This window comes from Colobus angolensis, unplaced genomic scaffold, assembly GCF_000951035.1.
Source record: "Colobus angolensis palliatus isolate OR3802 unplaced genomic scaffold, Cang.pa_1.0 Scaffold291, whole genome shotgun sequence".
NCBI classification, from domain to species: Eukaryota; Metazoa; Chordata; class Mammalia; order Primates; family Cercopithecidae; genus Colobus; species Colobus angolensis.
In genome coordinates this window covers 2,831,087-2,845,186 of record NW_012116166.1, presented here as the reverse complement: position 1 = coordinate 2,845,186, position 14,100 = coordinate 2,831,087, and positions in this window count along the sequence as shown.

Here is a 14,100-nt window from a genome sequence, read left to right as displayed (position 1 = left end):
GGAAGGAAAGAAGGAAGGAAGGAGAGGAGAGGAAAGGGGAGGGGAGGGAAAGAAAGATGGAGGGAGAAGGAGAGAGGGAGAAGGAGGGAGGGAGGGGAGTGGAGGGTAAGGAGGGAGAGAGGGGGGAGAGACAGAGAAAGAAGGAAAGAAAGAAAAAGAGAGAAAGAAAGGAAGAAAGAAAGAAAGAAAGAATAAAGAGGAAGAGAGGAAGAAAGGAGAGCAGGAAGGAAGGAGGGAGGAAGGAAGGAAGGAAGGAGAGAAAGAAAGAGTAAGGGAGACAGGGAGGGAGAGGAAGGGAGGGAAAGAGAAAGAAAGGTAAATGGAAAGGAAGGAAGGAGAAAGAAAGAAAAAGAAAGAAAGAAAGAGAGAGAGAAAAAGAGAAAGAGTAGAAAGAAATAAGAAAGAAATGGAAGAAGGAGAGGAGAGAAGAGAGAAAAAGAAATTCAACTCCCCAGAGTGGGCCCCGCCACCTGGGGGAAATCCACTGGGTATGGTGGTACAACAGGTTCATGAGGGGGTCAGGACTGCAGGGTGCTGGGCTTGTCTTCACTTGGGGGCCCTGAAGCCCCTCACCATCACCTACTGCTTCCTTTGAATATTTACTGCTTTGACCCTGAGGCTGCAAAATGGGAGGATGCCAGCCCAGGACCCTAGCAATCCTGCCTTCAGCTTCAAGAGGCTCAGCGGCTCAGTAGGACAATGACAGGGTAAAATGTACATAAAGAATCATTAGACCCACAGAGAGAGCTGTTTTCTCAGTTGCACATATACTTTAAAAAATTTCCTAATTCCAAATAGGCAAGAATGGTTCCAATCAGGTACGTAATTTATGTTTTCAGTTTAAAAAAATATTCATCCATCTCATCAAAGATGCTAAAACACTTTGGAATATCCTTAGTACAAATAAATTTAGGTTTCAAATTTCCTGTGATTTGGGTTTTAATTTAGAAGGCTACCCAAAAAAAAGTACTTATTTTACAAGTGCATTTTGATCTATGTGGTAATGGATTGAAGACATCTGTGTGAACTCAAGCTTAACTTCATATTTATAATATAGATGTGTGTATATACAGGAGTTAGTACACAAGCTTATATTTCCTTATTCTGTCAGCTGAGGGGGTCTAGAAGCAGTGACATTGGTTTCTAATACCACTCTCAAAAAAGGGGACCACGGCTCCTTGGAGAAATGGCTGATTCTAGGACTGGGATAGGAAATATACAAAAATAATCCTGGGGCATTTAGTGCTGCAAAGTAAGAAAGTACTAAAGAAAAAATATCCCACATATTGATGGTGGAGTGGAGGGTGTCAGATTAGCACAGAGTTTGCTGAAGGAGCCCCCATACCCAAAGCTAGAACCATATGAGTAACAAAGTAAACAACGTAGTATCAGATTATGACCCAGAGTCTAAAATAAATATCCACAAGTCATACTGGCATAAATGATCACATCAATAAGTACAGGGAGAAGGACTGACAAATGCTTTGTGCATTCCAAATAATTTTGTAGCTATTTCTTGCTCGAGGAGATGGAGCATATCTCCCTACTCCTTAAGAGTGGACTGTGCCAAGTGACTTCCTTCCAAAGAGTACAGTATGGAAAGGGATGGGAGAGTAACTTCTGTGGAGAAACCCAACAAACATGACCCCAGCCAGCAGATCAAGGTTATGCTGAGAGCATGTGCCCTTGATTTGATATGATGAGAATGGTAATTTACCTCTGTGGTCTTCCTTCCCTAAATCCATAACTCCAGTCTACACACAAGAAATTGCAACTGAGGGATGTTCTGCAAAATACTTCTGGAAACTGTCAAGATCAACAGAAATAAGAGAAGTAAGAAACTGTTGCAGCCAGGAAGGTGGAAGGAGACAGGACACCTAACATAATATGGTATCCTGGAGCAGAACAGGGTATTGGGTAAAAACTAAAAAACTAAGAATACAATATGGACTTTATTTAACAATAATGTGTTAATATTTCTTCACTAATTGTGACAAACATACCCTACCAATGTAAGATGTTAATGATAGTGAAAAATGGCCGTGAAATCTATGGGAGTTCTCTGTATTATCTATGCAACCTCTTTTTTTTTTTTTTTTTTTTGAGACTGAGTCTTGCTCCGGAGTACAGTGGCACGGTCTCAGCTCGTTTCAGCCTCCACCTCCCAGGTTCAAGCAATTCTCCAGACTCAGCCTCCTGCATAGCTGGGACTACAGGCGCTCGCCAATGGGTCCAGCTAATTTTTGTATTTTTAGTAGAGGTGGGGTTTCACCATGTTGGCCAGGCTGGTCTTGTACTCTTGACCTCAGGTGATCCGCCTGCCACGGCCTCCCACAGTGCTGGGATTACAGGCGTGAGCCACCGCATCCGGCCTCTATGCAACATTTTTATAAATCTAAATCCATACTAAAATTAAAAGTTTATTTTGAAAGTTTCTTTAAAAATGGATTTGATTGATTTTCTGTGAACAGGAAGAAACCAACACCCCACATCAAGAGATGCTTCCAAAGTCACAGAACCAAACAGCTAATACTTAACTTTGGTTGACACAAAAACTTCAGAAGGGCGTATGGCACACCCACAGTCTGCTGGGTCTGCAACCCAAGGATCAGGGAAGGCAGCACAGCAGATTTTGAGAAATCACCACTGTCCTGCTAGCATGCAGCATTTTTCTTTATTCAAGCACAGTGATGAAGACTGTAGATTCTCAAGCCAGACACCAGGGCTCAAACATATCTGCCTCTTATGGGTTGTGTGTGCTCTTGGGCCAGCCAGTTAACCTTTCTAAGTCTCAGTTTTCTCATCTGTAAAATGGGTGCAATAATAATAATAGCTCCCTGATAGGATTGCTGTGAGGATTCAATGAGATAAGGCCTGATGCTTAGCACAAAGTGCAGCACATAGAGTTAAATGAATGTTTGCTAGAAAAGGCTGTAAGTATTCAAATACTTCATCTATTACATGCCCATTGCGTGGTAACCTTGAACTTCAGATGGGGGATGTGCATTTTGATTCTTCTGCCAATGCTGAAGTCAGGGGTTGGGCTCCCATTTGTCGGATGATACGGTATGGCTCTGTGTCCTCACCCAAATCTCAACTTGAACTGTGATCCCCAGGTGTTGGGGGGGGGGTCCTGGTGAGAGGTGATTGAATCATGGGGACCACTTCCCCCATGCTGTTCTCTTGATAGTGAGGGAGTTCTCACGGGAGCTGATGGTTTTAAAAGCAGCAGTTCCCCCTTGCCCTCTCTCTCACCTGCACCATGTAACACATGCCTGGCTTCCCCTTTACCTTATGCCATGATTGTAAGTTTCCTGAGGCCTCCCCAGCCATGCAGAACTATGAGTCGATTAGACCTCTTTTGTTTATAAATTACCCTGTCTCAGATCCTATCTTTGTAGCAGTTTGAGAATGAACTAACACAGAATCTGTCCAGAGCCACAAAGCCAGAGAAAGGCAGAACCTGGTCCTGCAGCTGGAGCTCAACCTGCACTGTGTCTTGCTGTCTCCCTGCAGCTCGAGGCCCAAGTGCAGTTAGGATAAGAGCTTAGACGATGCCAGATTTCAGCAGGACATCAGCAGAGAGAAGCCTCTAGCTAGGGGTGCAGAGTCTCCCATGCCTCCCAGCTCAGCCCCACCAGGTGCTAGCCTCAGGGTCACCCTTCCTGGGGCCTGGCCTCTAGGTGGCGGCTCCCTTCCTCGGCAACTTCATCGCCCCTCTGCTGTGCATGCCCTACAGACTTTGCCTTATATCCTGTTTATTTGCTTACCCAGGCTCCTATGATGAGTGGAGCTACCAGCCTGCCTGGGTGGTCAGGCAAGCCGGCCTGCCCTGCCGGTGTGCACTCAACAGCAACTATTGATCGGGGACCTTAAATCATTGCCTGGATTTTATGAAAGCATTTATGTTTATCATTAAATAACCTTCAAAGGGTCGATGAACTTACATTCCGTTTTTGAAGATTTTTCGACGTGTAATGTAATAATACTCTAATGATACCCAGAGTTTGTCTCTGGGTGAGTGCATTTAGTCTTTAAAGAAATGCCGGGAGAAACCAAAGAGAAGGCGCTGGCCTGGAAGTGCCAGGGGGGAGCCGGGAGTGGAGGGGCTGGTGGCCCACCTCACTCCTCCAGAAATTCCCTTCTCTCTCCAACATTGCGGCGGTTGGGAGAGAGGTGCTTATTCAACCGGGCTCCAAAGGTGATTTTAAATGGAACTAAGCTGATCACTTTTCAGGTTAACAGCCTTAGCAAAAAAAAAAAAAAAAAACCCAAAAACTAGTGAATCAGAGTTGGATATTATTGCTAAAACAAAGCTAGAGTTGTATATTTTAAGTTTTTAACCAATTAATTTTTAAATATTAAGTGAAGTTATTAGGGTACTCAGAGATGGCAAAAATAAGAATGAGTTTAAAATTAGCAGATGCAGCACCTATGATTCACACATTTAATATCCCTCGCTTCCCTCCTTAGGAACACTGGGCTAAACACAGTTATCTGAAATTCCTGTTGGCAATAAGATGGGCTGTAAGGATGCACAGAATTTAGCAGAGGTGGTGACAGCCAGCCCTATCCCTGTAAACCCTCTTCTGGGTACCAAGTCCGCTGGGTCAACAGTCCACCTCAGACCAACAGTGAGACTTCTCCAGGCTGAAGAAAGCCACACCATCCATACCAAGTCAAGTCCCCAAATCCTGTCTATACATGTGCCCACCCCTCCTCTATAGGCATCCGTGGTTCCCTATTTCTCACTGCAGTATCTCACCTCCTTAACCTGGCTTTCCAAATTGCAATCCCTTCTTACCTACTCTACACTGCCATTCCTACTAGAAATTCACCCATCTCCAGCCCCCACATCTTCTTCCATTGAGACCCACCAAAGCCCCAACTCCTCCTGGAAGCCGTTCTCAGGACCCAGCCTGCAGAGCTCCACTTATCTGTGGCACCACACAATTAGGCATTTAATTATGTTCTATCAGGCACTGCTTGCTAATGGCTTCCTGTGATGTGGGCTTGGTGGGGCTATTCCTTCCTCTAGGAGGCTGGAAACTGCTGCCCTCTAGCGGGCTCTACACACAGTAGGGACTGAATAAGGAAGCAGACGTTGTTTACTGAAGGACTTCTTTCCGGGGGTTCAGCCCACAGGAGTCCCCACCTTGCTATGTACACCCTGCTCAGAGCCTGGCACTTGGCTTCCTTCCTCCGTGCAGGCCACACCTCCTAACAGGTGACCCTGGAGCACCCTCCCCTGCACACCCTCCCTACCAATGCCCCACCATGCCTTGCTGTTTTCCTCAGCAGGAAAATCTCAGTGCTCTGTGCTCCAGGGGGTCCCCTTAGTAACCCCAATCTCAGTTATTAATCCTAGGCTCTTCCTCCCATTCTCCACGTGGGTGGAGGGTGTTGAACGGCTTCTCAGGTGCAACTTGACTCACTGGGTAACTCTGCATTTTCCTCTTTCCTGCATTGAAGCTCTGAATCCCAATCACAGCTCCGAGAACCACGCCCTCCCCTCCCCCACTCTTTCCCTTCACCTTACCACTTTCTGTGGGGGACTGGGATGGCACCGCCCACCCAACTGTGAGCTCCAAAAGCCCACAGGCCTCTGCACCATAGATTCCATCACTGCTGTAGACATAAATGCATTCACCCTCCTAGTGGTTACAAGCTGCAGGCCCACATATTTTTCCCCCAACACTATTTCTTTAAAAAAGAAAATGTAATTCATTGCCAATGTTACATTTAAAAAAATATTTCACATTAAAACATGGATTTCCAGTTTCTCTTGCAAAGTCAGGAGGTCTGGCAAGATCTTCTTGGAGGCAGCCGCTGGGGAGCTGGGTCCCACTTATTCCCGCTGCCTGGCACCCGTTTACTTCCCAGGCATCACCAGCCAGGCGCCTGTGGGCCCTGGACTTTCCAGTCTCCACCTAGTACCACTCTCATCTAAACAGTCAGTATGGCACCTTCTTTGGGGTTGGAACAGGGAGACTGGGCGAGGCTTTGTGTGTTTTTTTCACCCAGCAGATGAGTTGCATTCTTGTACACACCCAGTGAAATAAACAAGTGGGTGGTCTCTGCTGGTTCAGTGGCTTCCTGTTTTCCATTGTGTCGCTTAAAATGAACACATCAGCCCTTAATTGTAGTTTCTGTTTTATTGTACAATTTAAATGTGGGAGGGGGGCCAATATTGGAGCTTGGCTTGTGCCAAGGGTGTGCTATGCTCTCTATGGCACCAGGAAAGCCACAAGGGGAGGGGCCGACCTATGAAAGCACCAGCATGAAGCGCCTTAAGTGTATCGACATCCAATCCACTAAAAGCTGGCATCCAAGGTTATCTGTGGATAATTCACTACCTGCACACATCTTTCATAAAAACATTAGTGCATTTCCTATGGGGGGGGCCCATATGGGTTGCAGAGCAGCTCACCAAAAACAGTGTCGCGGGAGCAGTCACATTCCATCACAATTCAGTGAGGTTGTATTGTACTAATGTGAGTTTATGTGTAAGAAAGAATCGCACATCTCTCTTCCCATAAAGGAATCAGACACCCACAATCCATACCCACAGTATATATCCATATAGATGGGCACACTGGATATATTTAAAATAGCTACTTTTTATCATGCCCAATTCCACAAATTGGTACTGTGAACAATAGAAAATTACAAAGTAAAAAGGAAAGATGGAAGCATAAACTTTTCAATGCTCAGCCCTCGTCCTGGAGCCCCACTAATGTCGTCACTTGGCAGAAATAAATAAATAAATAAAATAAAGCACAGAAGAGAGGTGTCTTTCTTTTTTTTATGAAGTCACAAAGGAAATGAGCCTCCTTTCTTCTCTTCTTTCCCCCCACTATAAAAGGCTCTCTCTAAAATCAAAGGTGTCAGACTTTGCATATCCACTTGCTGGCATAATCCAGAATATGGCTGAGGAATGACAGATGTCCGCACCCAGCTGCAATGAAGCATGCGAAAGTTTCTGTCTAATCCACTTATTTCTCTGTAGTCACGTAAACCAAAACAAATGGGCAGGGCTTTACATCAGGGGGAGAGGGAAAAAACCTCACAGCGTCAGGACTGTATTGCATAATGCAGTCTACACGCCATCTTGGTACCATCCTTCCTTCAGCAGGGATAAGGGCACCTTGTGGTGTGATCCAGTGTGGATCCAAGAGGGTCAACTCACGTATCCCTTTGTCCCGTGTGAGATGAGATTTCCCAAGGGAGAGAGAAGTTTGGAATGAGTGGGAGGTGTCCGAAGCACGGAGAGGCATAGGGACAAGCAACCATGTGCAAGCACACACTACTAGCACCTCCACACTGCACACGTATACACACACACACACACACTCCCAGCTTTTGGAGCTGCTAAAGTAAGATGATCAGTTTAATCACCAGGCACCATCGTTTTCAACTACTTGAATAAATCCAGAGGAATTATAAACGGAGCCCGTGTGTAATTAAAGTGAGGGTTGTTACACTCTTCATTTAATAAAACACTTCAAAAGAAAAGCCCTTATAGATTTAGCAATGCCAGGGGGAGCAGGAGGGTAAGTGAGCGCTGTGGGCGTGCGAGCAGGCGGCCCTGCCTCTTCCTAGCATGCAGTGTGGCCACCTTCTGAACCCTCTCCCCTTTAAATCTTGTAAGGAGCCAGCCAGGAGCCGGAGTCTTGGGGCTCTGTCACCGCCAGCAGTTGCAACAGCTGCGAAGCACTCTTTCAGTGCAAGTCGCGAGAAAAGACGTGACGGATTTCGCCCATGGCAGAACGGCGTTCCGTTTCTGGCCCTTCAGGCAAAAACAGTAAAGGCAAAGAGGAAAATTTGAGATTTCCCCCCTTAAACTTCCCACAACAACCTCAGCAAAACCACATGACTTGCCTTCTACAATCTCCCTGGTGTGTTCGCTGCCTCTTTGGCAAAGAATCAGAATTACTGTTATATAAATTCCATCTGATGCCAGAGCGACCATCTGTGAGTAAAACTGCTTCACCTACGTCTGCCTGCAAAGCCACTCTCCCAGAGACAAGGGAGAAGGGGAAAAAAATTTGATTAATTTGCAGAATGCTTGTGATTTGCTCATATATTATTATAACTGCTCATCAGCACATGATGAATTCCCAGCCCTCGGTGCAGGCACCCGTTTGGTTTCAGCAGTTTCTTGCGTCGGCACCTGACAGACTGCAGGGTTTCTAATGACTTTCAGATGCTTACAAACAGTAATTCTATCTTCAGAATCAAAAAGAAAAATCCGTAGGAAGAAAAGAGGAGCAAGTTCGTCTATTTCATTTCCTTCCTGTATATCCACATGATTTAACTCTTAAAGGCAGCCTCGGATCCGAGAGGGGGCCTCCTAGGCCCAGCGGTGACCGCCTGCAGAGACAAAGACCCCCGGTCGGTCTCTGAAGGGGAGGTGGAGGCCCAGGCAGAGGCTGCAGGCAGGGGTGATGCTAGGCATCGCCGCCTGGGTGCCCACCACTGCCACAGGGTGGCCCTTTCTCTCCCTCTGTGCTTCCTAATCCCTTTCATTTGTCCACTTTTAATACCCCAATAACCTCTCGCATTCTCTGCAAACACATCTGCCTCGTAACTGCAGTTGGATGTCTGGTTTTCCCCCTTCCCCATTTTTTTTTCTTTGCTTTTAAAACTCTGATTATGCCTTCTGAAGCCCTGCCTCTGTGCTTGATTGCCTGTTTTAGATTAGAGATTTTAGCAAGGAGACAAAGACTTCAGAATGCACATCAGTCCCACATATGAGGGCCCACAGAAGGAAAAGCGATAAAACGCAATGCACCATCTGTCCACAAACAATAACCTGCATGTTGGGAGCCTCGCAAATTATTTAGCATACAACCTTCCCAAATTACAGAGCCTTGAAACGGAGAGGAGTCTGGGCGTGAGACCCCCCTTTGATGTCCTTTGGTATTCCCACCCCCTCGCCCTCAGCCCGAATTTGATTGTTAACAGTTGAGGAATGTCTCGGTGACAAGTCGATTTTTATTATCCGGATCTTCCTATTCCATTTGGCCTGGGATCCGAGCGGGGGCGGGCTTGTCCCCTGGCCGCAGATCTCTGGAGACGACCGCCCTGATGCAAAGTCTGTCTCCTTTTTTCACGTGCATGTAGGGTGGGGGCCAGCGGAGGTGGTCTCCTGAGCAGACCTCACGGTTAATACAGAAAGATCCTGCTCAATTCTGCCGGCTCAGCCAGCTGGTCAGCGGGCTGGTTTGCTTTTGAAAGATCTTGGAGATTTTGCTGGGAGGCCTCTGGTCTGTACAAACAAATCTCCCTCCCCACCTCCAGCCCTTAACTCCTCTAGAAACGCGTTCTTCTGCCTTTCCTAGCTCAGACCATAAGCAACAGCCTCACTGACCACCAGACCATAAACTAACGATAATAGTTAGCCAGTATCTTTAGTCAAGCTGTAAAATTCCTTCTACAATGATTTCCTAAAATGAAAGAGAAAAAGAACCAAGCATTGCTGAAAGGAAAATAAAAATAATTCTGTTTGTGGGAGAGGAGTGGTTTTTATCAGATCCTCCTCACTTTGGTCTTAAGAATGGGACAGTTGATTCGTGCCATTCGGTCCTTACACAAACTATAAGGTAAGTCCCAATTACTATGATCCTTCCATTTTACAGATGGGAAAACTGAGGTGCAAAGGCAGTGAGTCATGTGCCCGGGTGACGCAGGAAACGGGGAAGCTGGGTATGAAACCACGTGGTCTGGCTCCAAACCCCTCCTCTCTGAACCACCAGAGAATCCCGAGATCCTGCTTTAAGGATAAGATTTGAAGGGCAGCCATTTAGTGCCAGTGAATCCAGGGGAAAGTTGTTTATGACGATTAATAAACAGCCAACAAACATCTACTTCACAAATAGAATCATTTCTTTCCTGAGTCTCAAAATAGACACATCTGTATACAGAGAGAGACTCGACCTGAATGTGAACTAAATGAGGCTTCCTTACCAAACTCATCACCAGCATAATTAACCAGATTCAAATCCCTTTCAAGTCACTTCCTCTCTGGAGTCCCCTCCTGTCCTCGGGAGGCCCCGTTTCCCCCCTCTCTCTACAACAGGACTTCATTCTTCACTGGACCTTTGTTTTGCTAGAAGAGTCTTTTCACCCCAAACGTGGCCTCCTCTAGGATGGTGGCCCAATATTACTGGCATTTGTTCCCCCTTGACACCTAACAAAGCCGTACGCCCAGTAAGTGGTTGATAAATAAATACCTACTGTTAGATGACTGGAGAGGCCTCAAGGATGTCCATTCCAGTTTTACGAATTTAAGCTTGTTTTCCCGACTTCCCTAAACTGAAGTCAATTAAGACAGTGTTTACACACACAGTTTGGCTGAATTGGGGGCAGGGTGGTAGGAAAGAGGGTGCCTCACTGGCATTCAGGCAACCAGATGTTTATTTTATTTTGTTAAAATCCATGATGCCCAATGAAAAGTCACACTGAAATTTTCACTTTCTGGTATCTAGCAACAAAATCTAATTCTGTTTCTTGCAGCCTTCAGTAACAAGCATGTGTACCTGTTTTTTTTTTTTTTTCTATTTCTTTTCACCATTAATACCACATTGCCTCCTCTCACACATGCAGCAGGCTTTATAATTCACTAGGAGCTTTTGCCCTCACTGTTCCACGGGACACACAGGAACGCTTTCTCAGGAAGGCACTTGCCCCTGGATAGTCCTGGTCCTTGATTGTCACTCTAAACATGACAAGTGCATTGATGCCCCTTCCCAAGGCCAGGGCCATCTACCTTTGAGAGGGAATCTCCTCATTTTGATAATATTTCCTGACAATTACATTGTCCCGGGAATAGCCACAACTCATCAGAAATCTTACTCAAATAACTGAGGTTTCTAAACTCCCTCCCCTCCCACAATGATTTAGAAAACTGAAAAAGGAAAGCAGCAATGAGTATTTCCCCAAAAGAAAATGTTCCTGTTTGGACGGGGGATGCTGCCTATCACATCCCCTCCGCCCTCACAGACGGACGTTTTCGGCATTTGAGCCCTTACTGTGAGATATTGTACACAAATCAATGTCTCACTGAATCTTCAAAACAACAAGATAATATCCAGTGCTAGGTTAGGGTAAAGCTCCAAATAATTCCAGATGCAGGCAGACAGGTTCAAGGAGGAAGGAGAACATTTTGTTCTCAGCTTTGGAGGCAGACAGCTCTCTACCTTCAGCTCTTAACAGCTGCGTAGCCTTGAACAAGCCCTCGTTCCTTCCAAAGCCTCAGTTTTCTCATCTGTGAAAGGGGCTCAGGCTAGTGCCTCTCTCCGAGTGGACGGCCAGGTCTAAGGGGATGACACACATCGGAGCTCAGCACAGAGCGTGGAGCAGAGCGGGCAGGTATTGTCTAAGGGTATGGCCATAAATATTGGCTGCTGTTATTCGGGGGACGCCAGGTTCCTGGAGGCTCAGACTACCCTCTCTGCAGCTAGTCCCCAGGAGGTGAAACATCTCCAGCCCAGAGAGCTGCCAGGAGGGCCAGCCAGGCCAATAGACAGCCTCCCATGCTCTGAGCTTAGCCCCAACACAGAGCTTCTCCCAACAAGAGCCAGAGCTACCCACTGGCCTTAGAAGCAACTCACCTCCTCTCAGGCACATACTTAAATGAAATATTGGAGTCCATCAGTATAAAGTAGGGATTTCAAAAGCTGTAGTAAGAAAATTAAAGCAACCATGTGAGAGTGTTTTATGCATGTGGGATAACTGCCTTTTGATATAGCTTTTTACTACGCATTTGGTATTATGGATCCATAACAGATAAATGTGTATCGCGGAATATATAAAAGTGCCAACAATTGTCAATATGCATTCACACGCTGTATTAAGAATATTCTATAAAAGACTCTCAAAATATGATGGATGTAGATAACTAAGTGAGTGATGCTGCTGATGAAAATTTGGAGAAAGTGCATCTTAAGCCCTGAGGAGGTTTATTAGACACAGCAGCCCAAACTCAGCTGACATTTACAAAAGTCCCTTGACACTCAGAACAAAGAGTCCTCACGCACACACGCTCCTCAAAGCAAGGACTCAAAACACACATGAAAACGAAATACAGAAATTCCAAAATCAAGGCTCAGGTGCTGGGAAAGAGAGATCCGGGCACCTGAGTTATTCATCCAGAACAAATGTGGATGCTGACTCTCCAGACACTTGCGAGGCTCCCTGCACAGCCCTGGGCAGGAGGGAGGAGGTGGACTGAACCGGTGGGGCTCAGCCCTCCAATCTCTAATCTCCGTGTTTTCTGGCTGTCTAATCCTCAGAATGAATTTGAAACTCAGGCTTGGTTTGTTTTGCTGCCTGCCTTTTTTTTTTGTTAGCAGCCATAAACACATTGTTATGCTTTTAAAAAAAAAAAAAAAAAAAAGTAAAACATTTCCAGCTTCCCTACACATAATAAAATCAATCTTTTGCCCAGTGCATTAAATGAAATAGCATGTCCCCAGAAAATACATAATAGTCAGTGTGTACAAGAATCATGCAAATAAAAGTTTTTTAAAAAAATAATCCAAAGGTCAGAATGAAATACTAAGCATATTCTATCAAATAGACATAAATATTTGTGTATATTTTATACAGCGGGAGACCTGAAAGTGCTCCCTCAAAATGCATGCTGAAATTCCTAAGCTGCAATGCCTTTCTTTGCTGATAATTTGATTTGTTTATGAAGTCTCCCTGTTTCCCTGACATATAGATATTATACACATCGACAGTAAATAGACCTTTTTTAATTGAACTCATAGGTTGAAAGTGAACGTGACCTTGAATTTACACTGATAGCGATTATTTATAATAAGGGATTTAGCCACCGACTTCCCTTTTGTATGGGAAGGACTTACTTTATCAACAGACCATATTTAAGTAAACAGTGCCAAGTAAAATAAATTCAGCATTCAAAGATAAACATCTCTGCCTGTGTCGGACGTGGGCAGCAACATGCTCCTTCGATGCCCCGTCCTATACACTAAGAAAGGAGCCCGGTAGAGCGAGAGCTCGAATTCATCAAAGTTCAGATTTGACTGTTTTCTCATGAGCCACATGTGGGAATGTAGCAAATCTGCAATTTATTTAATTTTAATTAAATTTTGTTTCACATCCTGTTTTGCAAGTCAGCAAGATGGGCTAGATTTGCCAAAAAGAGATGAAATAAAGAAGGGAAGGAAGTTCCCCGGCCCAGGCATGCATTTGCAGCCCTGCGTCTGCCCGGCCGGGCTGAAGCCTTTCTTTGGAATACACAACTCTGTACAGCCTGTCTTGCCCACAGTATCACAGCCTTGCTATCTCCTCGCTGAAGGGCCTATTTGTCTGCTTTAAGTGAAATCACTCAATTCTCAAAAGTCAGTGGAGGACTTTAGAAGGGGGAGGGATCGGATAGGCTACTCCAAATAAGTTCCATTAATCAAAAGACACAGTGTAATGTAACTAATATTTTACAATTAGGGGAGACAGGATGGAACTAAAAGCCATCTATCTCTCTTATACCACATGATCATCGATTCATAATCGGAGACTGAGAGTTGCACAAAGATGCATTTACTGGATGGGGGGAGTGGGGGGAGGGCTGGCCTGAGCCGAGATAATGAAGGCGATGAGAGTGTGCGACGCTGAAGGCTGAGGAAAGATGACAGAGGAGCTCAATGCTGACGGATGACATGAAGACGCGCACAGATACCTGACAGCCCGCGGGAGCCGCCGGGCTCCTTCCCCGCCATTATATCCTCAATTATCTTGGTAAGGGACTAAGAGGGAGGACGAGGAGCAGGCTGGCTGAGCACGGCGGCCACTTGGCACTGGGCCCCTGTGCCACAGTGCCATGGTGCCAGGGGAGGCCACTGCGCCCCATGTGAGCCCCACTTGGGGGGGCTGCGGCTTCCATTGTCAGTGCCCCTGGGTGTGCACACACACATACACACACACAGGGTGGGGGACACACAACGGGGATGCCCGCGGCTCCATCTGGTTTGTAATAAAATTCCTAACTCTTCTAAGGGAGTCATTTTTTTTCTTCCACTGCCACCTTCAGGAAAAGAACAGAGTTGGCCCTTGGCAAAAGAAAAAAAAAAAAAA